This window comes from Rhipicephalus sanguineus, chromosome 6, assembly GCF_013339695.2.
Source record: "Rhipicephalus sanguineus isolate Rsan-2018 chromosome 6, BIME_Rsan_1.4, whole genome shotgun sequence".
In the NCBI taxonomy this organism is placed as follows: domain Eukaryota; kingdom Metazoa; phylum Arthropoda; class Arachnida; order Ixodida; family Ixodidae; genus Rhipicephalus; species Rhipicephalus sanguineus.
Window position 1 is genome coordinate 149,059,000 of NC_051181.1, and position 24,665 is coordinate 149,083,664.

Consider the following 24,665-nt stretch of genomic DNA (forward strand, 5'->3'; position numbering starts at 1 on the left):
GAGCGCGTGATTGAGCGCGTGCTGGTTAATGGTGATGATAATATGTGTTCCCTTCTTCATCTTTAGTGGAACTGTGGTGAATAGTTAGATTTTCCCCATTTCTGCGGCACATTTATAGTGAACCAGCGTTGATTAGTGGGGCTTGCCCCCACTACTCATCACGTCTACAAAAAAAAAATGCCCCCCCCTCCCCGAAGGGAATCGTGAGGAAATGCGACTGCATTTCTTGCGCCGAGAGAGGGTACCGTTGCCGTCAGACATTCGCCTTCACCGACTTCTGCCATCGCCTTGAGAGGCGCCCAGCCAGCGAACGGTCGAGAGTGAGGCGCGAGCGGACGGGAGAGTGGGGCGCCAGCGTTCTCGGCTCGGCGTTGGCGTTTCACAGCGGCGTCTCGAGCACACATTTCCGGATGTTCTTGAGAGGCGCCCAGCCAGCGAACGGTCGAGAGTGAGGCGCGAGCGGACGGGAGAGTGGGGCGCCAGCGTTCTCGGCTCGGCGTTGGCGTTTCACAGCGGCGTCTCGAGCACACATTTCCGGATGTTCTTGAGAGGCGCCCAGCCAGCGAACGGTCGAGAGTGAGACGGGAGAGTGGGGCGCAGGGAGGAGAGAGAGCGAACGGCGAGAGAAGGAGCGGCGAAGCACTGCACCTACCCTCTCCTACACTCTCTCGCACCACATGATCCGGTTGCTAGGGGCGAGGATAAGCGCGCGCGCCCGCAGCTGTTGCTATGGGAGAGGGCGCCGCGGACAACGCCGGATGCCTTACATAGCCCGACTAAGAAATGCATTCGCATTTAAAACCTATTTCTGTGGCACATACGCGCTGGGAGTCATTGCGTGCATCGGACTAATACACAACGTGGTATTAAGGCCATTTCTCCAAGAATGTCTAAAGGTACGAACACACTTTCGGCGCAGCCCTTTCCCGCGCACCGCCCACCGCTCACGAGACGCCGATTTTCTTTCTTTCTCCCGTGGAGCGTCAACATTTCTCTCCCGCCGATCGAATCGCTCCCTGGCCTATTTTCGCCGCTGCCGCCGGCTGCCGCGCAAGCAAATCACCAAAGAGCGCCTGCTGCTCATTTGCCTCCTCACAGGGGCGTCGTCATAGCAACCGCACATTGTTCTCATCATTCGCGCCACCTCTCCAGCCGCGAGCCGGCGGGCGCGCGCACCTCGACATGTACTCTTGTTTCGTGACCCTCACGACGGCAATATGTGAACAGCGTGCCGCTGTTTGCGGAGCGGCGGCGCCGACGGGCGGGACGCCGCCGCGGCATGCTTTCCGCCAGTGCGCACGTACAAAAAAAAAAACAAAAAAAAACGCGCAGCAACGAGTTAAACGTCTTCTTTGCTAAGGATGGTCTGGATCCTTGATCCAGGAATCTTTCCTCCGACATTGGGCGTTCGCGGGGATTTGAAGCCCATCTGTAGCAACGCATTGCCCATCCAGAAAAAAGAAAAGCTACGCCACATATCACATTTAATCTTATAGGGTAGGCTGGAGATCAGTTTTAATTAAAGTGAATCGGATGAGAAATCTTTCTTTCTTTTTTCTTCAAGTGCACCTGCGCGCTAGTGAATTCAATGGTTTATTGTTTACAGACGAGAAGCTTGCCTGCACGCAAGGATGGCGCCTTCAAGATGCAAGTCTGACGATATAACGAGCAGAAGCGAAGCCTCAGGAGCGCCGCGTCTGTTTATCAAGAATGAAGCTCTAGCGAATTCCACGAACGGACAGCGCCAACTGCGCCTGCGCGTGATGGCTAGCTTGGTCTTTATAAACGCAAAACGCAGCAGCCCGGGGAAATCACTCGTCGTTGCCGCTACTCTTTGCTGGAGGCGCGAGACACCCGTGCTGGATATGGACCGGTACTTCACGCCGAACTCCACGCTTGCCATGTGCGCATACTGGGCCCTCTGGCCGTTCATCGGGGGCACCTGGAAACCACCACCGCCACCACGTCACCGAGGGCCTGGCTAGGAACAACGGGCTGCGTCAACGAAAGGTGAATTTTTACTAGCGAGGGCGATTGTTGTTCAGGAAACCAGGCACCTAGTTGGGCATTCTGCAGTTAACGAAAGTGTGTGCATTGTTGCAACGCGTAGTTGAGTTAGCGGTTTCTTGGACCGTCGCCATATCGGGCCCTGTCAGTGACGGAAGCGTGAAGGGTGCCTACGCACATCAGCTGCAGGTTTTAGCTCACATTAGGCAGGAGTAGTTTGTATTAGGGTTGCCCCTTCTGCGTTTGCGTCACTAACAGTGCCCGTTCCGAATGCCGCTGCAAACGGTGCACGTTATCGTGTCAAGGTATGCCCGCGTAGTACATCACGTGCTCTTGAACGATAAGTGCTTGCCCGGCGCAATTCGGCATTCGGAATTAGGGGGTGTTCTGGTGACCTCGCCAAACACGCTAACTTTTTCTCTCCCTGCAGCCTCGGTTCTTTTCCGCATTTCTACGACGCTTTTTCGCGTGTTGTCAACGAGCGCGCCGCGCAACCAACGTTCCGCTAAACCGCTGCTTTTCCAGGTTAAGGCCCCTTTATTCCAGGTAAGCATATAGCGCCCTCGTTGCTATGCTTCTGCTTAATCTGCCTTTGCACTCGTTTCAGGCTTGACGCCCATGGGTTCGAGTACAAGCTTGTGCGCCTCGCTGCATCGATCTTGACACTGTGCACAGACGTACCGTACCACTTACCTGATTCAATGATCGACAGCCTTCTGGAAAATGCCAAGCTAGCATCGCGGCCGTGACTGCAACACAATTTTTATGTGCGCTCTTTCGCTGCGATTCTCGGCAGACCGCGTAGGTTCACGCGTTCTCTGGTGAGTACATCGTATTTTCTCTTGCGCATTTTTAATGTTCTATATGTTGTCATGGCAGATGCGCGAACCTTTCGGCTCCTGCACGGGCGGTCGCTTGGTCCAGTGTGCTCGTGGATTTCGCTCGGCGAAAAACCTTGCCGAGGTGCTTCGCTACGACTTCGTGGTCTTCTGACTGCTCCATGCTGTCGCGACCTCGCCGTCCGGCCTACCCGTTCCGGACATGGCCTCGCAGTCCTTCTTGGTCATGGGCTTCCTCCGCATGCAACCTAATCGCCGCTAGCCTTCCGGATCGGCAGTCAAATTTCCGCGTAAGTATATCTTCCGCAAAACCGACATAGTGCGAAAGTGCTTCATTAACGTGTTGAATTTGCGTGTACTTGTGCATAACTGATGTTGCGGCTAAATTCTGTTGTCGCTCCTGTTCATAATCCATCTCACGTTTAGGTTAAATTCGTCCTGTGACCGCAGAGCTACAAGTTCATCTACGGGTGCCGCCTGCGGTGTCGTTCGTGGCTGTACCATCTCGTGCTGTGCTGGTTTCGGGCTGCCTTCGTGCCATCAGTGCTTCTCTCGCTGACGACCGCGGACCTCTGCTGCCACCATCTGCTCTTCCGACGGATTCACACTCCCGTTTCGCTGCGGAATCCTAGAACAGCCGAAAGACGCTATGGACAACGCCTGTATTAAATAAACCCTCTTTAATGATGAGCCAATGTCTCGTTCCTGTCGCTGTTCTAGTGCTCGCTGGCTGCGGCTAGCTTGAGCGCATTGACGTTTAGCTAATGAAATACCAACCCCATTCTTCTGATACCTGCTGCCATCTAATTAGTCACGAATCAATCAATTAATCCCTTATATGCCGTGCTCTTATTACTGTTACTGCCCCGCCACGGTGGTCTAGTGGTTATGGCGCTCGACTGCTGACCCGAAGGTCGCGGGATCGAATCCCGGCCGCGGCGGCTGCATTTTCGATGGAGGCGAAAATGTTTGAGGCCCGTGTACTTAGATTTAGGTGCACGTTAAAGAACCCCAGGAGGTCGAAATTTCCGGAGCCCTCCACTACGGCGTTTCTCATAATCATAGCGTGGTTTTGGGACGTTAAACCCCAGATATTATTATTATTACTGTTACTAATCGGGTACTGCCTATGACCATGTAGAATGAGTGTATATGTATAAGCACTTCACCGCGGCGAGGGTGCTGCACCATTACGCATTCGCGTTCCACCACCAGGAGAACGGCCTTACTGAGCGAGCGACCAGAGTGTTTAGCCTGTACTCGCTTCATATATACAAGCAGAACAGAACGGAGAGGCCAGAGAACATCTATAACCACAAAAGACCGACTCGAACGTCGACCTCCCGGCAGCTGGCTATGCTGTAGATGTGGGAAAACCGCGCTTCGGCGTCTAAAGGCGCCAGAGAAAGACTCAAAACCCAGCATCGACGTTACTGAAAGTCATTCGATGCGCGTGACATTCCCGAGGGAGGTTCAAACAATTTATAACGCGGTCCTCAGGTTAGATGCGCCCGTTAGCGTCACAAGCTATATGACAGTCGCACAGCCGCCTGCCAGAAGATCAGAGTTGCGAGGAAGGAAACAGAAGCGCAAGGAAAATAGCGCTATTATGAACACCGGCGCCGGGCTGCCCCGGCGTACAATGTCGTAGACGAGGCTGTGGGTGCAACGGGGCGGCAGCTGTCAGGGCGCCCTTGCGTAGGAGTTACTACATGGCGTGTTAGCAACTAAGATCCAAGTTCTGGATCCGAGGGACTCGACCGGCGGAAAAGAAATAAGTTCGCAGTGCACGTGCCGCGCCGTAAGAAAGGAGTACGCGCACTGCACTGAACTGCCGTTTATTTTCTGTTTGCCAGGTCCGCAGAGTGGCCGAGTGAGATCTGGAAGAACGGGGCTCGCGCGAAGAGTGAGCAGGGACCGCGAAGCTGAAAAAAGAGGAAGTGTTGGAGAATATAACAGCTGGCCCAAGAACGGGTGCAGTTCCCGTGTCTCATTTATTCCGTAAAATGTAACGTGCACAAACATATACTGTGCGTGTGCAGGGGGGGGGGGGGCACCCCCCGCCCCCTTAAATAAATTTCTGGATACGCTGCACGAAATTATGTGGCGCACCTGAGAGCAGGAAAGACGACAGGATAAGGCCTATCCTGTCTTCGCCGTATCCTGTAATCTCGTTTTTCTTCCCTGCTCTCAGTTGCGCCACGAATATTTCATTAACCTATGCACCAACTCGCCCAACTTTACACTCTTCTGGATACGCCCTTGGCCACAACCATAGGAGGGCAACAAAAAACAATAAGTTGCAGCGGTGGAGCATTCTGCGCAGCTGAAAACCGCAAATAAAGAAACGCACAAGAGGAGGCCGAGGATAGTTCAACTGACGTCCTGGGGCTTTAATGCGCTCAAATCTGGAGCACTACGTCACTCATGATGGCCTGGTGCAGCAAGGGAAACCAGACAGGGTTCTTCTCCACAGCGGCCATCACACCCTCTTCAGCCAAAAGACGAAGCAGCTTGAGCGAACGGTGTCTCTCTTTGTGCTGCTGAAAAGAGCACACCTCTCAGTTACACAAGAAATATGAAAATCCAAAGCTGTCATCTATTTGACTGCAACACAAACCTACGAAAGAAACCAGTAGACAACAGTGGCTGCCGCAGTGCTACTGTGCCGGCCATCCTCTCACCGAATCAAATGAATTTTCTTGGTAGGTTTGCACGAAAGGGGGGGGGGGGATTATGGATCACGGGCTCATTTGTCTTTGTCAGACACAACCTAATGAAGCGAAGGAAGGCATAGGGAACATTATTTGTAGACTTTTAATTGTTGTGTAGTCATTATGACATAAATGTAAAAGAATTAAAGTGGATGAAAAGACAACTGCCGCCAGTAAGGACCGAAAACAACCTTCGGATAACGTGTCCGATGCTCTAGCGATTGACTTCCAATGGCAGTTGTCCTCTCATTCACTTTATTGGGTGCTTCTCTGCGTGCAAACCTGGGAGTGTGAGCCAGCGCCACTTTGTAGTTTTGTGATAAAGTCAGGTGGACCACAATTTTCCCTTTTCGTGAATATTCTTGCAGGTTTCTGAAGGACTGATTTGCAATGTAGTTACAAGGAATGGAGAAACAGTAAAGGGGTCTCAGGTGCAGACTTGCAATGGGGTAAGGAAGCTAGCAGTAGCAGCAAGGGTGCCACTTCCATGGTGCCACTTATGCAGCAGGCACTCAATAACAACTTTTGCACAGCCATTCCTCAGAGATGTGATTGCACGAGCACCCTACACGCTCTGACAGAACTACCGAAACATACTCAGAGCATTCTTTTCCAACACTGAGCAGGCTGCCAAATATCAAAGTATTCTAGAGTACACCAATACACTGTAATAGAGGAAAGAAGTTGTTCAAGGCAACTCAAAGTAAACAATACATGGAACCTCCATTAATCCGACTGTGATGAGAACAATGAAATTCATCTTATTCAGCAAGCCAAATTAGAGGATAGGCAGGAAAAAAAAAAGCGCAACACTACTTTACTTGGCAGACTCCATTGATTTTGACATGCACCCAATGCGAATGCCTGATCCTGGCAAATTACAAAAAGATGAAATGGGCACAGCTTACCCTTCAAGCTATGGGCACTTATTTATGCTTAATGCGCACTGTTGTGACTCACTGACAGCACTGTATTACTGCCCCTGGGCCACAGCACGTCTTCTGTGTACAGTACTCACAGATTCAAACGCTGGGTGTAGGAAGAACGTCCCCGGAAGATACGTCCCCTGAATAAACGTCCCCGGAAGAAACGTCCCCGTCAGTATAGGCACTATACCGTCAGCATGGCTCTCTAGGAAAAAAAGTCTCCAAGTGAAAAATTTACCGAAAAACGAATCCAATGCGAACTCACTCGACAAAACACTGCATCCTGTATTGGACACTTCGCAAATTTTCGGCCACATTGGGTTAAAAAAAGAATGAAGGTAAAGCCGAATCCTATGTCCAATAACCCTCGATCAGGAAATGTTCAGGTTTCCGTTGTCCCGGCAGTATAGTCCTCACACAGGTTGTGAACACTCTGCTGCATGGCCATGACCGCTGATTGCGCCTCTTCTTTCGGAGTGCACCGACTCGAGACTGGGCCATCTCCAATGTCACGGTGGCTTCTTCCGAGCGCAAGGCATCAGAGGCCCTCCCCACTGTTGGGCGGCTGTGGCCCGCGATGCTTCCCAGCCTCTTCTGTTTCAGGCCTCCGCATGATTGTTCATCCTGTGTCCTCCATGAACAGTGGCCGAGTAGGCGTTCCACATAGGAGTAAACTTGAATTTCAGTAAACTACAATCTTCGCGCAGACCTTTTTTTTTTTTTTTGCAGTGGGAAATAAAAAATTGGTGACTTGAAGGCACAACGTTTGATGGCCCCCGTATGGGGACGTTTTTTCCGACAACGCGAATGACATTTCTTCCAGGGACATTTGTTCCGGGGTCGTTTATTCTGGGGACGTATCATCCGGGGACGTTTATTCCGGGGACGTTTTTTCTGGAACCCTCAAACGCTACATCAAATTTTTTGGTATAACAACTTGTATGCGCAACTGCTCGAGATAAGCACGTCATGTCACAACGAATCTGGTCTCTAAAGATAATGTTGGCTCTGATCTACATGTTCAAGTCAAAATTACACCGATATGACCCGAAGTGAAGACTCTAGAAATGAAAACATGTGCATTATTTAGTCCTAAATTGTCCTGTTTCAATCTGCGAGTACTGTACACCAGTGCACATTCTACATCTATGGAGCTTCATTGCCACTCTAACAGAGTACTCCAACTTCAACAGCAGTTGGGCAGATGACAATATTTGTTTTCTTAATAGAGCTTATCTGCCAAATGAGCTGTTGTAATCGCACTAAAACTGCATGTTGTTGTTTTCCTACCCCTAAAAAAAAATACATTGCCACCATGTGATGACAACTGCTACGACGCTGGTCATCAAACTCATTCATCACAGTAGGCTGTTGCAAACACAATTGCAGTGTAGTATCCAACTGCCACTGTGTAGTCAACATTTGCACCAATTTTCTATTAAATAAAAGACGGGCATTAGAATCACGTAAATGTAATAATCATTCCTTTATGATCTGCCAGTGTTGCTTCAAAATTTTCATAGGGAAGGCTGGAAATAGAATTTTTTGGCAGCTGATTATGTGTTATCCACATAAATGTATATCACTGGTATCAACAAAAGTCTGCTTACATAACTGCACATACCATACAATCAGAACAGCTAACAAAGATAATTAATGAGCTGTTGTAATCGCACTAAAACTGCATGTTGTTGTCTCCCTACCCCTAAAAAAAAAATACATTGCCACCATGTGATGACAACTGCTATGACGCTGGTCATCAGACTCATTCATCACAGTAGGGCTAACAGCATCTTCCACAACATGCATCACTTTTCAAAACTTGTTCAACCTTCTATAAAACTGCTAGCATATTTGACAGCTCAACAGTTCGAACTTAACACAGTGTTCAGTTTTGGACATCTAAGTAATCATCGAATGGCTTCATTAAATGATTTTGCCTCACAAATCGACTGCCACAAAAAATTTTTAGAATCTGTCAAGTACGAGCGGAGTTACAGGGATTTGTCGCACGCTTTAAGCACTTTCTCTCTCCTTTCGTGCCAGTGAGCATACTGAAAGCTACGCATTGGGGTGGGGGGATGACAAGGGGGCAAGAAGCTACGTCCTTTGGTTAGAGCGTGTCATGACCTTGAGCACTTTCTTTTCTTTTTTTTTCTTCAAATGCACAGCTTACTTTCAGTGCGATCGTGAGTGCACGGGCACATTGCAGCATCCCGCGGCGGATACGGTAACCATGCAGCTCACGATGCTCAGATCAGCCAATGGCCGTGGACTTTGTGTTTATGGCACGGTCATTCGGGCCTATGGCATCATTTGTTAAGAGAAGACCGAGCAATTTCTAGCTGACTGAGAAATCATAGTAAATTCCAGGCCGCGTGCCGCACTATAATGATTGCCTCGCATGTTCTTAGGAGCCTTGACTACCGATCAGCAGAGATTTCTAACCATGCTGAAAAAGCATTGCAGGGCCCCTTTAAGGTTGAAACATTGGCTAGTTTGTTTGCATATTTCAATGGGTAAAGGCGCTTTGGACATGGCCAAAGGTTTTGCCAGAAAGAACATGGTAGAGCATCACGTCATCTTTGTGCTTAAACCTTTGTCAACATCCATGGCACTGCTGCCCATCAAAATATCTTTAACCTTTCTGCCTCCTCTTTCAAATGTTTACGAAATTGTGCAGCCAGATTTATTTATAATGATTGCTCCATTTAGAGCAGCATGTCTAAGCTAAAGTTTCAAGCCAATTTTAACTTGTATTTAAGACATGAAATTGCGAGAGCCTGCCTGTGCAAGTTTCACCACTCATGTACACAGCTCCCTCCCCTGGCCTGTCCGCCACCACTCTTTGTGCAACCACTACCAGAAAGCAGTACGACAGAACCCCGCTTATACATTACATGTTTTCCCACGTAAAATGTTTCCAGAATGCAGTCCAAGCAACGAGTCTGCAGATACCTATCCATTAGAACCCCTTCTCACATATCATTCCCGCAACATTCCTGCCCGACACGCTGCTAACTGTTGCTGCAATGTGCTGAGCAGCTACATCAATGAGTTTGGCGATCTGGATTGCCATAAGGCCATCCAGGTGCCAAAAAGAGTCTGGTTCTGGTAGAGGAGAAAAGAAATGCCAGACTTTAATCAAAGACTTCTTTAAGCCACAAAGTGATGAATAAACTCTTTTGAAGTAGAGCTGTGTGTAATGCATCTGTTTCATTCTTTAGCACCACTTCTTTCCTATTTTAACCACATATTTGTGTTTTACATTTTCTGACTACTCCATTCTCTTTTTGTGGTCCCATGAGAGATGTCTTAGGGGGTTCTACTGTATATCCACCACTAGCACTGGATATACACGCTCCTTCACAATGGCAGCTGTCACAAATGAACACGTATAAAGTGCACAACACTGCCTCATAAAGCCAACTTCAAGCGAGTGCGTGCCCAAAATAATCATCACAAGGTGCCACGACTGTTTCTCGAAAGCACGTGCCCACACCCTGCCCACCGGAGAAGACGGCCGCCAAGACAGCCAGCACGCTTCAAACTGAGCACGCACAAATCTTAGAATGATAGAGAAATCAAGGCATGACACAAGGTCACACAAGGTGGCTACTGCCAACGTGTCCGCCGACATCCACCGAAGATGCAAGAAGATTCTTGCCCTTTCCCAAGCTCCCCCTGCACTGTGAACAGGTGAGTCATATTGAAGTAGTACTATCTCAAACCTGAGCACGGGTCGGCAAACTCACTCACACCCACTCGGACTCAGATCAGGGACTGTGAGTCTTAGAGAGTCTGGATGAGTAATATTTTAGTGAGCTTGAGTCCAAGTAAGTCCGACTGAAAAAAATTTTAGTGAGCCTGAGTACGAGTGAATCCGGTTGAGGAAAATATTGTGAGTATGAGTCCAACTGAGCCCTAAGCGCAAAATATATCTGAGAGGGTCTGAGTGAGCTCCATCTTTTATTGCCTACCTATGGTCCTATCTAGGCTTGTGCGAATAGTAAATTTTAGGTTCGAAGCGAATTCGAAGCGAATAGTGATCTTGGTCGAATAATTTCGAATCGAATTCGAATAGTATTACATATTATAAAGAAAAATGACCATATTTGTTATGACCAAACCAACCTGCACAATGTTCTTTTTTTAATTGTGACAAGGCATGTGCAAATGTAATTCTTCTTGGTTCAAAGGAAGTGGAAGCAACCTTGAATAGTAGTGGGATTTGGCCTTCGATAGAATGCAAGTGATAACCTGTCAAATATGTTACGCTTTAAAATTTACTATACTTGGAGCACATAAGCCGGTATAACAAGCTTTTAAACTTAAAAAATGATGAATCGATGTGAGGGTAAAATGTTTATTTAATCATGAAAGGGGGCTTCACGGCAGTGCGGATTTTTCCTGGAAAGGTGCATTCACGGCATAGCACTCCTCCATTGCAGTGAAACCACCTTTACAGGAGGTTACATGCAGACTAATATACACCTATTCGTTCATTACGAATACTTCGAAATTTCCAATAATTTAAATTCGAATGGAAGTGAATTCGAATATTGTAATATTCGTTTGAATATTCAAAGTGCTCTAATATTCGCACAAGCCTAGTCCTATCCACTCAAGTTCAGCTTTACTATCAGCCTTATATTGGCTTACGTTTATACTTAGGTCTGTCCACACATATCTCAACGCACCAGCATTCATGCGCCAGCTCAATATTTATTAATTAGAGACATGAGCTAGGGAGTGGGGGCTGCCATGGCCTTCCCTTAAACTCTTTCGCAGGAAGTTCTTGATAAAAATATTTCGTATGAGTCCTGTGTTTTATAAAGATGTCCTTACTTGATTGAAACCACTGAAAACTCGTATTCGAAGGTACAAGATCCAAAGGCATATCGTAGAGAAACGATAATATGAGATATTGGCGTTAAAGAGCATTGACATCATGACTGGAAAATCTAATTTCACACAAATGGACTCACGAGTCTACTCACTCAGGCTCAGACTCAAGTCAAGCCGCGAGTGTGGGCCTCAGTGAGTCCGGCCGAGTAATATGTTGGTGAGTTTGAGTCTGAGTGAGTCCAGTTGGGAAAAAGTTTAGCGAGTCTGAATCCGGTTGAGGAAAATTTTGAAGAGTCTGAGTGAGCCCTCAGAGCAAATTATATTTCTTGAGTGCGTCTGAGTGAGATCCAATTTTTTTTGCCGACCTATGAACCTGAGTATCCATGAGTATATCAAGGGGAAGCCAGTCAGGCAGTGAAGTGAAGAAGTGAGGGAAGTCGGCAAGTCTGTCATACGGCAGTGCCGAGAAGAGACATGCAACCAGCTGACTGCGGAAGGGGAATCCCTGGCCAGCGCTACAGTCAGCAAGATCCGACATGTGTCCATGTTTCCAATAAAAGCATAGAGAAACGCCACTACATACACCATGCACCGGACTGCGAACAAGCCTGGTGGATATGAAAGGACGTTCAGTTTTCTTGAACATTCTCTAATGCACGAGCTTATATTTTAAGCATGATTCAACTGATGGTACCCAACTATTCTTAAGCCCATCTCAGTTTTATTGAGATATAACCAGCCAAGTGTGCATATATGTGAAATGCTTGTACTGCTTGAACTAAGAATATACATACTGTTTTGTGTTTTGTCAACTCTGGAGCTTTGATTATGTCTTTGGACCACAAGCGGCATTTGCTGACACAGCAGAGAAACTATTCTTAATTGCCCGTGCTTTCATGAGGCGCTTCGAGGGACCTACCCGTCAGTCCTTAGAATCTTCCCAGCGAGTGCAACCCATTCACGGGTTGTGACAATACATTCTCGTGTACGCGTACAGGACCTTTCTGGTGCAGAGGGTGCCCATAGTGGGGAGAAAGAGCCTAGAGTCATTTCCATTTTTATCATAAATTATTTCTTGTGTTGCACCACACTTCCCTTACCTGTACACGCAGGGAGCATTTCGAGAGTCGAAAGTTTGGCAGATATTTATTGCATACGACCAAGTTTTGTTTGAATGGCACCATGAATCTCGGGAAGTTGGAAATTGGTTGCACTCGGTGAGATGGGAGATGGGCCTTTCTAGAGATGAAATATGGAAGTGGATTAGCCAAAGGGAGAAGGAGAGGCAAAAGAAGAACAAATGAGAGCAGAACTGGAAAGAGAGAAGCTAGTGACTGAAACGGCTAAAGGATAGAGAAGCTGAAATGGTTTGAAAGAGAACGGCAAAGGCAGCATGAATTAGAACTTGAACGACTCAGGCTGCAGCAGCGCATATATACACTCATGTCCAGGCAAGAGTCACAGCACCGAAAAAGAAGATAATAGCTTCAGTATGAACCCAAGCAAGCTGCTTGAAGCATTCGATGAGAGGAAAGATGACCTGGATGCTTACTTGCATAAATTTGAAACAAAAGCTAAACGCCAGAATTGGCCAGAAGACCAATGACCCACTGCATTGAGCATGTGTTTGAGAGGCAAAGCACTCAGTGTGTACGGAAGGCTGATGACAACTGATGCCTCTAATTATGCAAAGATTAAGGGCACAGGGTAAGCCCTGTACGTTAGCACTACACATGCATTTTTGACCATGTTGAGGAACCATTTTCTCAGTAACTAAAAGGGGTATCCACATAATACATAGATAATCTTTTTTCCAAATTTTGCACTCTTTTAACTGAAGAAGACTCATTAAGATCTGACAAATATTACTATTTTGGTGAATTTTTTACCACTAGGACCTAAATTTTGAGCTAATTTGCATCTTTCAAAATTTGTTACACAAAAACTGTGAAGTACATAATTTCAATTCTGATAAAGTAGTGACCGTCACCCATCACTTATGCAGAATACAAGCAACTGGTCATCTTGGAATACATAAAATACGATGGTACCTAAGTAATAAAAAACATGGTTTTGAGTAGGGAAACAGCGCGAAAAGTACCAATCTTTTGCCACAAACACTATTCAACTATTTTATTTAATAGCTACGAGCTTGGTAATCATTGAAAAAGTCATCTTTTCACTTTTGAGCCTGTCGTCTTGCTTGCCTTGCTCCTTTTGTGAGCTGTCGTGCAGCTCTATCCGCAATGTATCATCGATTGTGGTTAACTTCTTTCAGCAAATTGACTGTGTTCTGACCAGGCTTCAATCCTAATGATTTTGGCACTTGCGATACTGCCATCATTTACCCTTTATGAGGCATGAGGTCACACGCACAAGGAAGTCGTATTTTTATCCAAAAACGTTTTATTTACACTAAGAAAAGTTGGTAAAACCAGTTTTCATCACTTTACACACAATGGTCTAAACGCAAAAGGTGGGACAACATGCATTCCACTGCACACAAGAATTAAAAATGGGAGGTGGGACAGCATATGTCCCAACGTCCACGAGGAAGTAGCCCCAAATCAAGTTACATCATCATTCTAGGCTCATTTCGCTAAATGAAAAGGACAGAAGCACTGCATGCACCATGGCACTTTACAAGCTGTGCACATGAGCTTGGTGCGCACTTCGGTGCGCTTGGTTGAGCACCAGCAGCATCTCCTTGTGTTGGATGGCTTTGGAAAGTGGTCGTTCCCTTGGAAACGGACTTCGTCCGGAACTGCTGCCACCCAAGACTGAGCTTGAAATGGAGCAAGTCCATCCTGCCAGCACCTGTGTGCCCAATAAAGGCATTAACGATGGCAGCATCAACCAGGAAATAAAAAATGTGGTGCCATCCTACGCTTCTCTACCACCTAGGCATTTCTTTTTTGATCAAAACAATCAATTCCACCCACACACTGATTGTAATCCTTCAGTGCCTTGGGGCACGTCACCCGAATCTTCTTTCCACAAGGCAGCTTCCTTTCCACAGTGGTTTCATCTTGCGGGTCGTGACAAATGGATATCACATGGACATTCTTCGAGTCCCGCCACTGGTAGATAGAAACTGGCCCTTTGGATCTCATATAGGAATGATCCACACTGTAATTTATTATCAACCTTCACCTCTGAGGTCAGATCTCTCTTGTTGGATCTGAACGTTCCACAAGTAAATACACCTTGTTCTCTGAGGTGAAGGAGAAGCATTGCTGACGAAAAAAAAATTATCAAAGAAAACTTGTGACCCTGCGTCCACCACATCTTCTGTTAGTGAATGTACAGCATGCTCACCAAGCCCCATGTCAGTGGATCGACGCTCTGTGTGGCCTTGGTAGAGGTCAAACTTGCAGAGGTAAATGGTCTCACTGTCAGCAATGTTCCACACTTTATACCTTCGCTTGACTTTCAGCTTGAGCAACATATATTGCTTCATCGCTGATCTGCCCTTGAAGAGGATCATGGACTCATCGACAGCGACATGGAAGGAAGGCTTGTATTCTTTCTGGAAGTTCGCACTGAGCATTTCCATAAGAGGTCTCACCCTGTAGCACCTATCAAAATTTGGTGAGGTCTTATCGGCTATCTTAGAATTGTTGTTGAGGTGCAGGCAACGAGTGATCTGTTGAAAACATCTAAACAACATTACATTCTTTGTTTTCTGCACGTTGAAGAACTTGTATGAACTCCACTAGAGATAGATCTGAGGTAAGTTATGAATGCTCATTAGAATGAGTATCCCTATGTATGCCTTCAGCTTGCTCACTGTCACCGTGTGCCAGTTAAGCATCATTTCTTGAAACGCATAGAGATTTGTTTGTTCAACAATCATCTTTCGCACTTCTTCAAAGTATAGAGAAAACACATCGCAAGCGCTGCAGTCCGCATTTAGTTTTTGCTAGTACGTCGGTGGATTTCCAGCAATGCTCACTGGAATGTCAGAAGGCTGCCCGGTTATCCATGCCACAGAATGAATCGTCTTCTTGCTCTTCATGGTCACTGTCATCCTCAACGGGCATAGGGCTCGCTTTCTTAGGTTTCCTTTTCTGTGTGTATGCCTTCCTGCATTTTTTCCTGCACAGAGGCTCGATGTTTTCCTCACGCTCCGATGAATCTATCGAAGCCAATGCAGAGGTCGATGGTACCGCAAACTCGTCACCCGAGTACTTGACACATAACTTTCCGAACGGTAGGCTAAAAAACACCTAGTGCCTCTTCAGCAGAGAGACTTCGTTGCCCTACAAAGACGAAGGAACAGGTAACGAATGAATATGACTTATTAGAACACGAACAACATATGACACCATGCTTCTATAGCCTAAGCTCAACGAACTTGTGTATACATATACACTTTCAAATACCGAACCGTTTATACAACGGTACCGAGTATACAATTTTACTCATATGCACCTGACATATTTACAAGCATGGAGAACACATTAGCCATCTTACCTGGCATTTTGGAAGAAGAATGTTGCTCTTTGAAAATCATGCAATCACAGCTGCGTCGATCGAAAAGAACCAACAGAGTAAAACACGCACTGAGGTCTCTGTATTTTTCAATGGTAGTTCAAACCGTTGTACAAAAAGGAAAGGGAGAATCTCTTCCCCACCCGCTACGCCTCCCCTCACTTCTTCACCCTTTTGTGCTCCCCTATTGGACCAGGCTCAACACGTCACCAGCAATCCCCAATAACTCCTCTGCTGCTTTCGCTCTTGCCGAAAAACGACGCCATTATCGTGCACAGAAACACTGCTGCACGTGTGCACTCACAAGCTTTTTACAGTTTGCAAGATGCCATCAGCTGCAGCAAGATGCCAACTTGTGTGCTGTTGGCTACTCGAACAAAATTTCCAAGGGTGACAAGCTTTTTTTCTGTTCCTTGTAGAAAGGAAAAACCTCAAAAGGCAAGTGATATGGCTCTATCGTAACGGGAGAAAGAACTTTGACTGCCAACGAGGGAGGCTTTGAGAGGTAAGTCGATGACTACTAAACCCTACAATCACTCTGATCACCACTAAAAAAAAGAACAAATGTGAACAAAAGGTGCACAGCGTCTTCAGATTGCCTTAGATGAAAAATCAGGTAAGCAAAAGTTACCCGAAAATTTCTTATATACTGTGAGCGCTGACTATATAGTTCATCTTCATCTGTACAGAAACCATTGTAATCATCATCTTCGTTTGTCACGCGGGCTGCGCCGCTTTGGACATTGAAAATATATGACCTTTCGATTACTGAACTGGGCGTCGTCTCATAAGTGGTGGAGGTGCTGGCGCGAAAGCGGGCAGCAGGTTAAGGGTAGGAACGCCGAATATTAGGTTTCAGGCGAGAGACATGAGCGATCTCGGTGCTGCGGCGACGACGATCAGTAGCCGCGCTGGCTGGAGCGACGCGATAGTTCACGGCAGATGTCCTTTCCAGCACGGTGTATGGACCTAGATATCTATGAAGAAATTTTTCACAGAGGCCAGGGGTACGAACAGGTGTCCACAGGAGGACTTCGTCGCCTGGACGGAACGAAACAACTCGACGTTTCGCGTCAAAACCGACTTTCCTCTTGTCCTGAATGGTAGCAGTGTTGGCGCGGGCAATTTCACGGCAGCGGGCGACGCGAGCAGCGAACTCTTCTGGAAGGGACGAAGATGGAACAGAGGGCGTGGATAAAAATGTGGTGTCCAGAACAAAAGTCGGTTCACGGCCAAACACGAGGAAAAACGGGCTGTAATTCATCGTGCGTTGTATGGCAGTATTATATGCAAACGTGACGAAAGGGAGTACAGTGTCCCAGTTTTTGTGATCTGGCTGAACATACATGGATATCATGTCGGACAGAGTTCGGTGGAAACGCTCTGTAAGACCATTTGTTTGCGGATGATATGCTGATGTGGTCTTATGGACGGTGTTAGAGGCCTGGAGGACTTCAGCAAGGACATGGGAAAGAAATGTCTTGCCACGGTCACTAAGGAGAACACGAGGGGCGCCGTGGCGCAAAATAATGGCGCGCAGGACAAAATCAGCTACTTCCGAGGTAGCACCAGAGGGAAGAGCTGCCGTTTCCGCGTAGCGAGTTAGGTGGTCCACGGCAGTAACAATCCAGCGGTGACCGGCTGGCGTAAGCGGGAGAGGTCCGTATAAGTCGATGCCCACGAAGTCAAAGGGAGCGGACGGGCACGGCAGAGGTTGTAAAGGGCCTGCGGGAAGAGATGTGGTACGTTTTCGGTGTTGGCATGACGCGCAGGAACTGACGTACTTGGCCACACTTGTTGAGAGGCCAGGCCAAAAGCACCAAGTTTTGATGCGCTCGTAAGTCTTGTGAAAACCCAGGTGGCCAGCTGTCGCGTCGTCGTGCAGGGCTTGTAAAACCTGGAGACGATGTGAACGAGGGACGACTGGAACCCATTGGTTACCGAGAGGGTGGTAAATTTGCCTACATAACGTTCCCTCTCGAAGTTTAAAACGTTCAAGCTGTCGTCTTAAGCGGCTGTTGGGGGCACGGGATAAGCCAGTAAGCCGATCGATGATTGTGCGGCAGTATGTATCTGCAATACAACTGACTCCAGACAAGCATTTTGGCTTTCGTACAGGAAGCTTCTTTTAGAAAAAAGGACTGCAAGCACGGAGCACATACGAGGGGCTTTTCCTGGGCTGCGTGTTCACTCACTGCTTGCTTATGCAAAAACTGGTTTTCAGCCAGAAAAAAGACTAAGAAAAGCATAAATATGGACAACAATATCTACAAAGGAATACACTTCCGAAATTGCAAAGAAAAAAAGTTATTTTTTAAGAACTTTGCCTTACCCTGTGCCCTTAAAGCTGCTTTGCCAAAGGGATTTAGATTGACAGTTGAAGGCTTCCGAGATAAGTTTCAGACGGTAAAGCATGCTGATGGCAAAACTGCTACACTGTATGCCGCGAGGCTCAGCCACTATTTTGACAGATGGATCGAACTTTCAGAGAATGCACAGGAGTACGGTGTGCTTCTGATTAAGGAGTGAATTCTCATCAGTTGCCACCAGAGAGCCTGTCACTCTACCTAAAAGAGAGGACAGCTAAATCGCTTGCAGACATGCTGTAATCAGCAGGTCAACTCCTGGAAACGCAGGGCGGCACGAATCTTTCCAAGGTCAGGAAACAGGGGCCAGAGGACATGAAGAAATTGGCACCCAAAGAAAAGAGGTATACTCAGGAGCCTGCTACAAGGTGTTACTTGTGCAACCAACTGGGTCATTGCACTAACGATTGCCGGACCAACTTTACGCACCCCAGTGTCACGAAATGTTTTAAATGCGGGTGAACTGGGCATAAAGTTGAAGCATGTCACAGCCGAGGGAGGGAAGTTGTCCAGACAGTCTGTGTATATACCACCAAAAAACCAAGAAGACATCAGTGGCAACTTTTGTTGAACTTGGAAGCATGAAAAATATTCCAGTCATTAGTGCCGTGATGACAGCAGGCCCAGGATTCCTAAGTGAGGGAATGCCAGTGCTTCCCAACAGTTCACTCTCTAGAGATATAGTCAATGATGAGAAATACCATGGCAGTTGAAACATTGGGGTGCTTGGAGCAGTAAAAAAGAATTGAATAAGTTCCCAGCAAAGAAAACACTGTGGAAACAGTTTTCCCATCGACAATGTGAGTGATTGATCGCAAGAAATGTGACAAGGCTATGATACCAAGAGGTGGCAAAAAGGCAAGCATTTACTGCTTTGGAGCAGCTTTTTTTTGCGTCTGTGTGTGCTTTCTTTTTTCTCATATAACCAACAAAGACGTACAAAACTTCAAATAATCTTGAACAGGCTAGTAGCATAGCGCGGGAAGACACACGGACAAAGAAGAGGTACGATACGAACACAAATCTGCCAAGTTTCTGTTGAATAGTACCGAAATAACCATCATCATGTTTGTTTGTTTGTGTTTAGCTTTGTTTCTCATGACAGTATGTAGACTGTTCTGAAAAAGAATCGGTGTGCAAGAAAGAAATGTGTTAGTAACTGCGTGCATTCTATGTTAAACATTGAAGTATCTCATCACTGAGTACCACGTGCTAGTCATAAAGGTGAACTGAATTTCCTTTGATAGTTTGTTCTACGTGACTTTGCCAATATTTAAGTTGCTGTGTCTTGGGCAGAGTTTTTTTTACTTCGTCAATACACTGGTACAAATCTGCATAATGTTTATGGTATTCGATCACAGCCACATTAGTAACAACACATTAACGCCTCCACCTACAAGCGCTCAAGCCAGGCAGCATTCAAGGAGATCCTCTGGGCTAAGCACAATGGCTGGAGTTCGCATAAATTCCAAATACTGCACAAATTAATAGAACTTTTTGTTGGGCTAGTTGGTACATGCTTACTGAAAAACCAAAAAGACGCATACCATCAAGGAAAAAAGTAAGGACAGGACAGAAAGGGACGCCCTTTCTGTCCTGTCCTTACTTTTTTCCTTGATGGTACGCGTCTTTTTGGTTTTTCAGTAACTGCACAAATTAAATGCATAGGACAAAAAATGCCTAATGTCTTCCTATCAGTGATGACTCTGACACAGGCAATCCTGTTGCCATTTGTTATATGTGCATAAAAGCGCAAAAACAAACAAGCTGCTGAAAAGCAGTAAGTGCTTGAATTTTTGTCACCTGTTGGTGTCATAGCCTTGTCACATTTTTACCATCAACTACTTACATTGTCGATGGGAAAACTGCCTCCTCACTGTTATCTTCTCAGGGAACTCTGTTTTCTCAGGATTGAGCCACTTTTCACAGCATAACACCACATACTTCAATATACTATAACCACAACATCAACGCTCTATCACCTGCTGTTACTGCCATTGTTAGGAACACGTTGCTCTCACCACTTGCTTACAATCCATACGACAATCTAAAGGCAGAACTCGTACGACACACAACCCAGTCAGAACAGCACAGGCTTCAGCAGCTGCTACCCACGAAGAAACTCAGTGACCCAAGACTCACGGATCTCCCATGTTGCACAACCCATCTACTCAGAGGCTGCACTAAACATATTGATTCTATGCAGGTTCATGCTGCTGTTACAGCAGGTGTGCATATTTTTAGTGTCTCTTCCTTTGAATGATTCGACTCACTGGAAAAAATGGTCGACGTGATAACGAATGTCAGCGACTCAAAATCCATGGCTCACATGTCACAACGGAGCATGGCATAATTTGGTGCCCTGCACACTCCAGTGTACTCGGGAACAAAACGGGCTGAAAGTCTCACTCACGCTACTACGTACCAAGCAACAAACGCACCTGAAGACGAACCGATAATCACTCAAGACAACGAGCAACAAATCATCCAAGCTGACATCTTCAAAGACCAAAGACTGGGACAACACACCATGGCACCATCTAACCCAAAGCTGATCAGATGGCAGTCCAGGGACTGGCACATACCACAGCCAAAAACATACCCACACTTGCACATACTATCTCTAACACCGGTGACACAAGGGCACTTTTGATCGTGATCAGGGCCAATCTGGATCGCACTTCTTGACCAAGATAACAAGTTGGCTGCTGCTACATGATACAGTCTAATCCGGATCAAGTTGGGAGCAGAGCCAGATCATGATGTGCAGATCGCGATGTGCGGATCGCGATCGTCTTGATCCCAATCAGGTCTGATCGCGATTAAATAAAAAGTAGCAGCACCTGATATGGATCAAGCCTAATCCGCATTGGCCCTGATCGCAATCAAAAGTGCCCGAGTGACACCGGTATAAGATACACTTCACGGAATACTGAGACGAATGCCCGTGGTGCAGAGGTGCACCAACACTGACACGCATTATGTACAAATGTGCCTTGCATCTCGGTGAGGTGAACTTCGCGTTAATACAGACAAACACGGCTCCACACTGGTTGTGGGAGGCACGCCTCTGAAAACAGGCCATGGGAAGCCAACTGGCAACATTAGGCCAGGTCCGATGAGCCACTATAACCAGTGGAGCCCTGAACAAAGAGCCCCACCCACCTCAGACCTAAGAAACTTTTGTATAAATAAGCATTTTTTCTTTCCCTCCCCATAGTGTCTCCCATAGAGAGGCTATGTCAATCTTCATTCAGCACACAATGGTGCAATGACTGCTTGGACTGTTTTTTTTTGGCACTAGCACATCACTCAGCAGACAAGCTGACTACCAAATAATTGATCACTCAAAGAGACCGACAATGGAGCCTGCAGTGACACCGATGCCCCAGTCACAATTTGGAAAAACCATCATGTCTTTCTCCCGTTGTGAGCTGGTACAAGGACACTCGAAGACCATCGTCACCTTGCATGACCGACCATTTTTTGCATTCTCTATGTGCCCACCCCTAGTGTAATGCCCCTTCCTAGGACCTTTGAGGTATTATTAATTAATTAATTAATAGTGGAGAATATGCTTGCAAGCACTGTCAGTCTAGTGCTATCGCAGGAAACGCCCGGTTACAGCCGACTGAGAAGAAAAAAAGATCACTTTCACCTTCCAGTGATCTCAGGCATAAGGGAACGTCTGACTTTTGCAATTGCTACATCATATCAGGTGTCACATCTACAGCCAGTTTTAGGTTCTCAGAAAAATCGCTTCATGATTGAGTAAGAACATTAAAATGCACCTCTTACCAATGATGGCCCATTGCCACAGAAGCTGGACACTGTTCCATGCCGAGTTGACGTCATCACGTTGTTTGCAATGAGTTTTCAGTCACGTACTGCGTCGTCGGCGCTGTGTTTACTATTTGCTGCAAGCTCCTTGCGTATCACTTTTCTTTTCGAGGGGCAATACATAATCTGGACAAAAATAAAGCATACCATTGAATACTTTTAACTGTCCAGAAAACAAGTTTTTACAATATACAATGTTTGGATCATGAAGACCATGCAACAACAACCTTTAGAAACATAACGTAAGACTTTGCCCCATAAGCCTTCTGCTTAAAGCATCACAAGGGCGTTCAGCAAAAAGTTGCGTGGTACAATACAAGACCCAATGAACTTCACTAAGAGGATCAGGCACTATGGAGACTTCTATATCAATATTTCGAAAATAGAATAAAAACAACAGTTCTGAGCACTGATGCAAACTGCATAACAAGACGGGACACAAAGTAATAAGGGGAAATGATGAGAATTTGTTGCCTTCTACTTACTGTACATTGAATGTATACAATAATGTCATGTGCATAACAATGTCACATGTGGGCTGCTAGAGGCATACCTTATTACATAAGATGGTGACAAGCTTATAAGTGACAGCTCTGTTTCGCTTTGCAGGATATGTAGATATGGGAAGTCCATGTGCTCACTGTACGCATGCCTGACAATCTTGGGGAAAGTTTTCTTAGTACTTTCTTTTAGCTGGATTCAAGATGCTCACTTACCCTGGATAGCCAAATAGTAGATAGAACTCGGGCAGCCTCACTCACAAAGTACATCTCTGCTTTGGGATCATTTGGTCTCAGAATCACATGACTCACTCAAACTCAGTCACAAGAACACTATTCAAACAGGCTCACTTGACTCAAGCTCACCAAAATGCTGCTCAGCCAGACTCACTCGGACTCAAGCTCACCAAAATTCTGCTCAGCCAGACTCACTCGGACTCAAACTCACCAAAATTCTGCTCAGCCAGACTTCACTTGGACTCAAAATCACCATATTTCTGCCCAACCGGGTTCATTCCAACTCAGATTCACCAAAATTTTACCCATCGTTATTCACTCAGACTCACTTGTCAGAGTCAAATTTGTCACAGTCCATTTGTCCTGCAGGCCCTTGCAGGCCCTTTGGTCACTTGAATGATTTTTAGCAGGACAAGATAGAACTCTGTGTTTTCTCTCAGGGAAGGTATGATGGCCTGTCTAGAAAAAAGATCTGGAGGCTGCCAAGAACGTACACAAAGAACATCACATTACTTAAAGGGACACTATAGGCAAATATTAAGTTGACGTTTATTGTTGAAATAGTGGTCCAGAAACCTCGTAGTGCTACTTTTATGCCAAGGAAGTGCTTATTTTGAAATAAAATCCCGTTTTAGCGGTCCGCATCGCGTTAGCGCACTTCAAATCACCCGCCTGAAAGCAATCTTTCTCACGTCACTGTTGCCATGCCCAACGTTGCCTGCCTTTACTGCGCGGCGGCATGCACTGGTGGCGTTCACCATTCGGGCATCTGGAAACATCACGTGCATGTGGCATTTTGTCGAACTTTCTGTCAGAGCGACTTTCACGAGCGCGCAAAAACACACACGGCAGTACGTCATACCGAAACTACCACTGAGACGCGACCGCGTGAGCGAAGCAGGGCACTGGGCGAAGCGCAGTTTGGCGAAAATGAAACCTTTGAACCACACGCGCCGTTCCCCACGGCAACGCCAAAGGGGTTCTTTTTTCCATGAATCAAACAGAAACGAACAAGCAGCATTTTATTACGTCTCTTGATGCACAAAAGGTTCTTTTTTTTTATTGCAGCTAGTTTGATTACGAGTGATTAATTGTAGTCGGACTCTCTCACGTCATCGGGATAATTTCCAAAATGTCCCACCCGTAGCGCTCATCGTGTGATACATCTAGCTTAATTTCTCGGTAGGTAGGACACTGCTGTTGATAATATTGCCATTTTAGACGTTGTCATACATTGAGCTTTCACTCTGACATAAATTGTTATTTGCCTTTAGTGTCCCTTTAATGCAACCCTCTAGCTTTGATTCCCAATATAGCATTATCAAAAGTCTGCCTCATCGTTTGCTTTTTGAAGAAAGGAATAGATGGAAAGGTTAGCCAGTTCTTATACCAGCTGGCTATCCTGTGTTGAGAAAAGGGGGGAAGGGGAATAAAAGCTTATAGAAAGAAAGAAGATACAAAAGAAAAGAAAAAACATTCTTGAGCCCTTTGTCATAGGAATCGGTATAACACAAAAGTGAAACATGTCTTTACAAAAGTAACTTAATATTCATTGCACATTGATAAATGAGAGCTTGCACAATGTCAGCTGGAGTTTGGCTGCTATAGCAGCGTTTTATGTGGACGCAACCATGATGACGCCTGTGGCACATCTCCATCCCAACAACTAACGTCAATGATCGAGATTAAACCTTTGTAGTAGCTGAAGTAGTTAACATAAACCTGGGCACAGCGTATGGTTAATTCCGCACAAAGATGGCATCAACAAGCACACAATCACTAGTACTCGATATATGCTCACGGAAAGCATCATGATTTGAGGAAAGAAATGGCAAGGTGTGCACTCTCCAGTGATTGGGTAACTTGCACTTCTGCTCATGCAAACACTGCCACA

The 24,665-nt window shown here is 46.2% G+C and overlaps 1 long non-coding RNA gene across 2 annotated transcripts; it reads right to left on the minus strand.

Annotated features, from left to right (window-relative positions):
- Positions 1–5,213: 5,213 nt before the first annotated feature.
- Positions 5,214–22,154, minus strand: LOC119396741 (uncharacterized). 2 transcript variants are annotated; one of them, XR_007416640.1, is made up of 2 exons: positions 21,993–22,154; positions 5,214–5,386 (listed from the first exon to the last, which is right to left on the minus strand). It is a non-coding gene; the product is annotated as an uncharacterized LOC119396741 (long non-coding RNA). The 2 variants fall into 2 exon arrangements; XR_007416641.1 differs by having other exon boundaries at positions 5,214–5,389.
- Between the last annotated feature and the right edge of the window lie 2,511 nt (positions 22,155–24,665).